Genomic DNA, 8,322 nt, shown 5'->3' on the forward strand with positions numbered 1-8,322 from the left:
ATGCATGCATTAAAAAATGATACAATGTTCCTCCAGAGTGATATCACAAAAAAAACGAGACAAACCAAAGCCTATCACTGACAAGACCACATAATTATAACATATAGTTACAGCAGTGCAAAGCAATACCATAATTTGATAAAGAGCAGACCACGGGAACGGTAAAAAAAGTCTCAAAGTTCTGATAGACTCCCGATAGTCCCCAATAGCAGGCGGCAGAAGTGAGAAACTCCTTCTGCCATAAATCTCCAGGCACAGACAGCTGTTGATGCATTGGAAGCACCCGACCACAACTGACTCTGAGTCCGTCCAAAAACTTCGAGCATCCGAGACACTGAGCACCGGGCACCATCTCTGCCAAGCGCTTCGACCCCGTCCCAGCTGCCGAGCAACAAGCAAAGCCGAGGACTCGGGGCCTTCCCCTCTAGAGACTCCCGTTCACACAGTAACAGCAGCAGCGAAAAAGGCATTTCAGAAGTTTCTCCAGATGTTCCTCCGTTCCCTCACGTCTGTCTCCATCAAATCAGGATTGTGCACGGCACCCTACTTGACAGATTACAGATATCATTCACCGGAGTGGCCGCGCAAGCTACGTCGTGCTGCCATCTTCTCCTTCTCCAATATTTTAGATGGAGACATGGATAGAAATTTATTGTAAAATTGAATGTTGTTAATAATTAAATGATTATGGATGTTGATTCTAATACTTCATTTTGAAAACGAATGGTTATAGAATTGTAAAATCTGTTGCACATTGCTGTTTGAAATATGCTGGCTATTGATTGAACACTGCTCATTGAAAGCTGATGCATATTGATTTTCAAACTGAATCTACAATAATTTTCAAAGCTCATGGTTGTTAAATTTTAAATTAGCTATGGCTTTGATTAATTAAAAGATGATGATTATCGTCCATCATGGGTAAAGCCCGCCCAGCCATTGAGCATATCTATGTGAGATCTGTTGTAGAAAAGCAACATCCATCATCTGGGATCCCCACCACCCAGGACATCCTCCCTTCTCACTGCTGCCATCATGAAGAAGATACAAGAGCCCTAGGGCTCCCACCACCAGGTTCAGGAACAATAACTACCTCTCAACCATCAGGCTCTTGAACAAGAGGAGAAAACTTCACTCAACTTGTCCCATTATTGAAATGATTTCACAACCAATGGACTCACTTTCAAGGACTCCTCATCTCATGTTCTTGATATTTATTGCTATTTATTTATATTTGCATTTGCATAGTTTTTTTCTTCTGCACTTTGGTTGAACACCCTAGTTAGGCGATCTTTCATTGGCTCTGTTAGTTACTATTCTATAGATTTGTCGAGTATTCCCACAGGAAAATAAAACTCAGGGTGTAAATGGACAAATATATACTTTGATAATAAAGTTTACTTTGAACTTTGAATTTTGATTGATTTTCAAATTAGACAGCAACCATTTATTAAACATTAATGTACATTGTTCATGGTGCAGCAAAGCTTGCAAAAGAAAATACTGTAGTATTTGATCAAAGAAAAAGGGTTATAATGTTGTCAGAAAAACTGTTAAGCCCACTGATACAGAAAATTTCAGAATTCAATAAAAAAGGAACAAGTTTTTGATAAGGAAAAGAAAATAGGGTACAGGAGTTAGACAGCGAGACACACAAAAACAGAAAACAAGGACATAACAGACTATAAACTCTTCTATAGATATGCATAAAGGAAAAAAATTAGCAAAGGGTGATCTGGGTCACTTACAGAATGAGACAGGAAACAATTAAAAATGAAAGTAGAAAATACTGAAAATACTCAGCAGGTCAGGTAGCATCTGCAGAAAGAGTTAGAGAGTTAATGTCTCGGGATTAAAGACCCTTCATCAGAATCGATCCAAGTTTTCTGATGATGTAGTGTGGTTTTATGCAGATATGGATAGGTTAAGTAAATGGGCCAGCACATGGCAGGTGGAATATAATGTGGAAAAATGTGAGATTACCCAATTTTGTTGAAAAAAAAACAGAATATTTGTTAAATACTGAGGGATTGTAAAGTGTTGGTGTTCAGAGCATCCAGGCTGTCTTAGTCCTTGGGTCACTGAAAGTTAGTGTACTGGTACAGCAAGGGAATAGGAAGGCAAATGGTGCATTGGCCATTACTGCAAAGGGATTTAACTACAAGAGGAAAGACTTCATACTGCAATAGTATAACATCCTGCTGAGACCCCACTTGAAATATTGCTGAAATATCCCCAGTATGGGAATGCTGATGGAAATTGATTACAAAATGAGATGAGCATTAATAGAGACAGGTTATAAATCCCATTGGACACAGATTTCATGGATTGTTGAATCAAAAGTTAGATGATCATTATTATTAGAAACTGAAGTCTGAAGCCTGTAAAATAAGACATTGCAAATAAGATATTCTAAGCTGTTGCACATTAAATGCAAAATTAGGCAGATGCTGACTCTGGAGAGCTGCCAGACATTTATTGCAAGATCAGATGAATCTGATTATTAGGAACTGATGGATATTGATTGAAAAATGTGGTGTAAGATAATTTTTGAAAGTGTGCATATTAATTATGTCAAGATGACGGATGGAACTAGTAAAACGACATGAAAAATCAGCATTGAAAATAGATGGATGTTAATTTTAAAATCTGATTGTTCGGTGGTTTTTGAAATCTAATGGGTATTTATTGCAAAATACAATGGGCAGTGATTAGTAGAAACAAGTCAGATGGACATGTCTTTAGCAAGTAGAATGGACATTAACTGCAAATGAATATTGATTGTAAAGCAGATGGATGCAGACTGCTGAAGGTTGCTTCAGATGAATTGTAAAGTCAGCTGGATGCTTGTTATTGACACCAAATAGTTATCACAATTTAATATTTTTTACACTGCAATCACTGTACCTGGATAGATACTGATTGTCAACTCAAGTGGACACTGGTTACACAAACTAATAGACACTTTGCAAAATCAAATGGAAGCTGATAATTAAAAGCTGATGGGTAATGATCACAAAATGTGATATGCAGCAATCATGATAAACGGATGCATATTAATTGCTAAATTGGGCCAATGACTATCTTAGCAAGCTACTGGATAAAATAGCATGGATAATGATCTTTGGAATGTTGACAAACCCTGATTATTAAGATATTGAATGAAAAATGTGATTAAAATTGGAAGATATTATTAGTTAAGTTAGATAAGCAGGAAATTTAGAAATCAAATGGACATTGATTGTAAAAATTACATAAGCTGGAGGATACCATCACAAACTGACCTGAACTGAATATTAACGCAAACACGACTGTACTTCTTCCTGTAGATGCTGCCCGGCCTGCTGCATTCACAGCGATTTTTATGTGTGTTGCCTGAACTGAATATACCTGGACTGTTTCGATGACCATGTGTTGATGTTTTATATTTTGTGTTTTACACTTGATTTTTCACTGTTGATGTGATTTTTTTTTGTGCGTTGGGGGTTTGGTGTTTTTTCTTTGAATGATTTCCACGGTTTTCTTTGTTTCGTGGCTGTCTGTGTGAAGACAAATCTCAGGATTGTGTACTGCACACATTCATACTTTGAAAATAAATGTACTCTGCTGTCTTAGAGGTTTGCACAGACTTGACATATTATCTAAAACTTTGGCAAACTTCTTCGGAGGCTCAGTGGAGAGTATCCTGACTGGTTGCAACATGGCCTGGAATGGAAACACAAATGCCCATGAATGGAAAAGCCTACAAAAAGTGACGGACTCAGCCCAGTCCATTGCAAGCAAATCCCTCCCCACCATTGAGCACACCTACAACGTGCAATGTCACAAGAACATAGCATCCATCACTGAGGACCCTGACTATCCAGGCCATACTTTCGTCTTGCTGCTGCCACCAGGAAGGAGATACAGGAGCCTTAAGTTTCACACCTCCAGGTTCAGGAACAGTTATTATCCTTCAACCATCAGGCTCCTGAACAAGCGTGAATAACTTCACTCACCTCAACTCTAAACTGATTTTACAACCTAAGGACTTACTTTCGGTAACTCTACAACTCAAGTTATCAGTTTTATTTATTTAGTTATTTTTTTTATTTGAGCAATCTTCCTTCTTTGGTGTATTGTTTTTTTGTCAGTCTGTGTTTGTGTGTACTGATCCTATTGCACTTCTCTGTTCCACCATGAATGCCTGCAAGAAAATGAATCTCAAGGTGGTATATGGTGACATAAACACACTTTGATAATAAATTTTCTCAGAACTTTGAAGTTTAAAATCAAATGGTCAACACTTGTTTTTAGATGATAGGTAGGAGTTATAGATATTCATTATAAATTTAAATGAATACTAATTATTGAAAGATAATAGATATTTCTTGGTCATTGAAAATTTGTAGAAATGGATGGTGATTAAGGTAAACCTTTTGTCATTGTTTGTAAAGACAAATGGACGCAGTTTTTAAAAATTTGATTGACGTTGATTATAATACAAAATAGTCACTGATATTAAAAATCAACAAATATCAATAGCAAATCAATAGTTTTGATTATTGAAAACTGGTGGATGTAGATGGTACATTATGATGGATATTGGATATGGGAAATCATTGCATATTGATTAGAAAGTAGAATGGACGGGATTATTGAAGGCTTATGTGTATTGGTTATAGAACAACATTGAATTATGAAAGATAATGTTTATAAAATCAACTGGATACTGAATATTGAAGATGATGCATATTACTGTAAAGTCAGATGGACTCTGATCAAACAAATGTATTTTAATTTGTAGGGAAGGAGGGGATGTCAGTGAAATGATGGAGAGCAAGGCACTAACGATGCATGTTATTGATAGATGAGGAGGTAGAAATAGAGGAAGATGAAGCCCGGTAGTAGAAAGAAAAGAGCAATACTGGAATTGTGAAATGCAGTTGTTAGAAATATGAACTAAAGTGCCCATAATACTCTCCAGATTGGGTAATATATGTAGAAAGAGAAAAATTAGTTAATGTCACAGGGGGAATGAAAGTAAATGGATTTCAGCTGCACATAGTGTGGATATTGATTACAGAATGTAGACTATAAAATCAGATGATACTGATTATAGAATGCTAGTGAATGTTGATATTAAGATAAGATGAATACTGCTTATGGAATTAACTATAATATCGGTTGGCGATTGGTTATTTAAAGTTGACGAATATTCTTTATGAATGATGACAGAGTTGATTGTCCACAAACTTCGATTACACAGAATACCAAAAGCTGATAAATTTTGATGGCAAATCACATAGATATTGATTTTAGAATTCTGATTGATTTCAATTAGATAGCAGGATGGACAGTGATTATTGAATGCTATGGATCTTCTTTGTAATATCAGGTGAGTTCTAATTAGTTTATGATGTATAGGGATTGCGGAATCAGGAGGGAAAAGGTGGCAGTCATTAGAAGTATGAGTTAAGATGCTAGCACGCTCAAATGCAATGGCTTCTATGGAGCCAACCAAAGGTGTAATTGTCTTTTTAAAACATATTCTTAACAACCGCAAGTCCCTGCTGGACATGAAGAATGTAAAAGTTCTTCAAGTCTACCCCAACAGTGAGTTGCTCATAGGTAGAGAAACTGAAAGAGCTGGACTTGGGGCAGACATCGCTGCTGCTGGCTTCAAAGAGGCATTGGAGTAGTCGGTGCACGAGGGCAAGGTACAGTCTAACAGCGAGCGACGGCCTTAGACAATTTTCCTGCGATCGTAAGACCCTGTTGAACATTGTTAATGTGGAATTCACTGTTATATTGGCGGACAGCATGGGCAGATGGCGGGGAGCTGCATGGCCTTGGTCATAACAGGAACTAGGCCTCAAGCCGCAGGTCCACCTGTTTACAGCAGTCCAGGAGAGAGGCATTGGAATGCCAGGGGTGGTGTGGCATGGCAGCCAAGCTGGAGTCAGCATTGCCACCCCCCCCCCCCCGAAATGTTCTCCTGGCAAAAAACGAGCTGTATTGTGTTTGACTGAAGACTGCTGCGGCATTCATGGACTCAGGGTCTTAACTTTTTTTGTGTGTAAATGTATTTTACTGCTATCTTACATGTGCTTACTATCTATATGTTCTATATGTGCTTTGTGCTGTGTGTGACTGTTGGTATTGTGTTTTGCACCTTGGCCCCAGAGTAGCACCGTTTCATTTGGCTGTATTCATGGGTATTCATGTATGGTTGAATAACAATTAAACTTGAACTTCAGCTTGAAAGATTGTAGAAGACTGATGGATATTATTTTTAAAATTGGATTGACACTAGTGATCAAAAGCTGATGAAATTTCATTGCAACTTATAAAACAGTTAATAATAATACTAATAACTATTGATTGTAATTTCAAATGGACATTGATCATTGAAAATTGATAGACATTGATTGAAAATTCTTTTTGGCAAAGATTATTGAAAGATAACAAATGTTACTTGTACAGTCAAATGCATGTTGATTATTGCAAAGTGATAGACTTTGACTGTAAAACCAGTTGGATACTGATTAATGAAATATGTTTGGAATTGATTTTGGCATCTAGTTGACATCCACTATTCTACGCTAATGTTTATGACTTATAAAATCAGATTGATGTGAATTGCTGAATGTTGATGGAATTTCAAAGTGATGGACGGGGCCAGATCCATTACTTTTTGTTGCTTTTCCGTTTGAGGGCATTAGTGTTTCCATAGCAGGCCATGATGCAACCAGTCAGGAAATTCTCCACTCTTTCTCAAAGTTTTAGATGATATCCCAAATCTTCACAAACTTCTAAGGAAGTAGAGGTGCCGCCAAGTCTTCTGGTATTTATGTGCCAGACCCAGGACAAATCATCTGAAATGAAAATGCCAGGGAATTTAAAGCTATCTGGGCCAGATGCCTTCATGAGTTCACCCTCTCATCTCGGCCTCAGAGACTGAAATCACAGGGTTGTCAAAGGGCTGTAGGAGTTTGTAAAGGTGCCTCCATGTTCTGTCGGTCAAAGAGAGCATGAAAGGCATTGAGCTTATCTGGGAACAAAACCTTGTCACCTTTGTAAGAGGCCACAGCTGTTTAGCATCCTTCTGTAATTCAAGTTTGGTCTGCAGTTGCTACTTTTCATGTGAGATGGTTTTCCAGAGAAAATCATATCTGCATCTCTTGTACTTTCAATGAAAATTGTTTTAGAAACAAATGGATACTGATCACTAAACGCTTCTAGCCGTTTTACTGGAAAATTCCATCAATATTTATGACATTTATGATAGTGTTTGGGAATCTGAATAGAGACTGATCGTTGCAGGCTGACTGATATTGGTAGTAAAATAGAATGTGCACTGGGTATTGGTAGATTTTGCCTCGAAGTTGACTAAGTGCAGATAAGTAAAGACTGATGGCTATTGATTATAAAATCATATTGAATATCAATTTTAGAAAGAAGACAGATTCATTTAAAAATATGTACATAGACATTGAAACTAGATGGATATTAATTGTAAACTTGAAATCTGATAGTTTTTCATTTTAAAGTAAGATAATTACTGATAAAAGAAAGTTGATAGATATTTATTTTAAAATTAAATAGATGACTATAGAAATAATGGGTGTTGATTACAAAATACGATTGATAAGAGACAGTGGTATACAATATGTTGATTATACAATCAGATGACTATTGATTCTTGAAAGCTGCTCAATTTTATTACAAAATTCTAAATACCAATGTTAAAAATCTGATTATTCATTTTAATATGTGATAGACATAGATTATTCAAATGTGATGGATATTAACCAGGATACTTACTTCCTGCAAACTCTTGGATATTATTTGCAAAATCAGATTGGTTCTGACTACTAAATAATGGTGGATAGTGATGGACACCCATCACTGGTGGAAATTTGTTGTAATATCAGGTGACATTACTGAAAATTGATAGCTTTAGATTGTAAAGTGCAATGTACACTATTGAAAGATGGTGCTTTTGTGTTTAACATTGAACAGATGTATATTATTGAAAAACTGCCAACTTGATTTTATAAGTGTATAGACAATTTATTGAAAGCTGATGAGCATTGCAGAATTGAATGGATGAAAATTATTGAAAACAGATAGATTACTAATATGAATTGGAGGTGGGTAATTATTTAAAATTAATGGATGTTCATTACAAATACAATAGAAAATAATCACTGAGAGTGGTGGATATTGATTGTAAGGGAATTTGGATACTGATTTTAGCAGATTAATTGCTGCTTACACTGGACAACAATTTTTTTCATAAGTGTTGCTTCCTCAGGATTTTTTTTTGTGTATGACAGA

Source organism: Mobula birostris, chromosome 14 (assembly GCF_030028105.1).
Source record: "Mobula birostris isolate sMobBir1 chromosome 14, sMobBir1.hap1, whole genome shotgun sequence".
Lineage (NCBI taxonomy): Eukaryota > Metazoa > Chordata > Chondrichthyes > Myliobatiformes > Myliobatidae > Mobula > Mobula birostris.